Source organism: Humulus lupulus, chromosome 4, assembly GCF_963169125.1.
Source record: "Humulus lupulus chromosome 4, drHumLupu1.1, whole genome shotgun sequence".
Classification (NCBI taxonomy): Eukaryota; Viridiplantae; Streptophyta; class Magnoliopsida; order Rosales; family Cannabaceae; genus Humulus; species Humulus lupulus.
The window spans coordinates 248,856,577-248,858,278 of NC_084796.1; positions in this window are offsets into that span (position 1 = coordinate 248,856,577).

Consider the following 1,702-nt stretch of genomic DNA (forward strand, 5'->3'; position numbering starts at 1 on the left):
GTCATATTGGGTTCCGTTGTCTGAAACTATCTTTCTAGGCAAGCCATATCGACAGACAATGTTCTTGATAACAAAGTCAAGAACTTTCTTGGTCGTGATGGTAGCGAGCGGTTCAGCTTCGGCCCATTTGGTGAAGTAATCGACTGCGTACTTTACTCCGCCTTTCCCTGTAGGTAAGGATCCAATCAAATCTATCCCCCATACTGCAAAAGGCCACGGACTTTGCATCTGTTTTAATTCGTTTGGAGCTGCTCGTGGAATCTTCGAGAACCTTTGACATTTATCGCATCTTCGTACAAACTCCATCGAATCCTCCTTCATAGTTGGCCAGAAGTAGCCTTGCCTTAGAATCTTCTTTGCCAAACTCTGCCCCCCAGCGTGATCCCCACAGAAGCCTTCATGCACCTCTTTCATGAGTTCCTTAGCTTTTTCTGGTGTAACGCATCTGAGTAGTGGCAAGGAATATCCTCTTCGGTACATAACACCATCGACCAGTATGTACCTAGCAACTCGCCTTTGTAGAGTTCTGGCTTTGTTTCTATCTGTTGGTAGCGTACCGTTTGTCAGATACTCCAAATAAGGTGCCATCCATGTATCCTCCATTCGAATCTCCATACTGGATTCGACTGCTTGTATGCTTGGCTTACTCAGTCTTTCCACTGGCACAATGTTCAAAGTGTCAGCATCCTTCGAGCTCGCGAGTTTGGCTAAGGCATCTGTGTTTGAATTCTATTCCCGCGGAATTTGCTGAAGGGTGTACTCCGTGAATTGGGCTAGCAAGTCTTTTGTTTTATTCAAGTAGGCCACCATTTTTAAGCCTCGCGCTTGATATTCTCCTAGAACTTGATTCACCACCAGTTGTGAATCACTGTAAATATCAAGCATCTTTATGCTCATATCTTTTGCCATCCTCAATCCAGCGAGGAGTGCTTCGTATTCAGCTTCATTATTTGACGCGGTGAAGTCGAACCTAATAGCGCAGTGAAATCGATGCCCTTCCGGCGTTATCAATATCACTCCCGCTCCTGCGTGGGATTCGTTAGACGACCCGTCCGTGAATAATTTCCACGAAGGGGCTTTCTCTTGAGGCTCAGGCGCACTAGGCTGTTTGCACTGCTCGCTGTCTGGGATTTCGGTGAACTCTGCAATAAGGTCGGCCAAGACTTGTCCCTTGACTGCTGCTCGCGGTGAATAAGTTATATCGAACTACACCAATTCGACTGCCCATTTTAATAATCGTCCAGCCGCTTCTGGTTTTTGGAGGACTTGTCGAAGGGGCTGGTCAGTTAGAACTGTAATAGGATGAGCTTGAAAGTAGGGGCGTAACCTTCTAGAGGCCAGGATTAGGCAATATGCTAACCTCTCGATTGGTGGATTTCTCAATTCTGCCCCGGTCAGTCTCTTGCTGACATAATAGACTGCCTTTTGTACGCCTTTTTCCTCTCGCACTAGTACCGCCAGGTAAATAAACAAAGTTTCTCCTTCGATCGGCTTTGATAAGATGGGAGGTTGTGCCATATGGGCTTTCAAGGCATGGAATGCTTGCTCGCAGTCTCCTGTCCATTCAAACTTCTTATTTCCCCTAAGTAGATTGAAAAAAGGGACGCACTTGTCTGTTGATTTCGAAATAAATCTACTTAGGGCTGCGATTCTCTCGGTTAAACTTTGTACATATTTGATCCTTTCTGGCGACTTCATATCG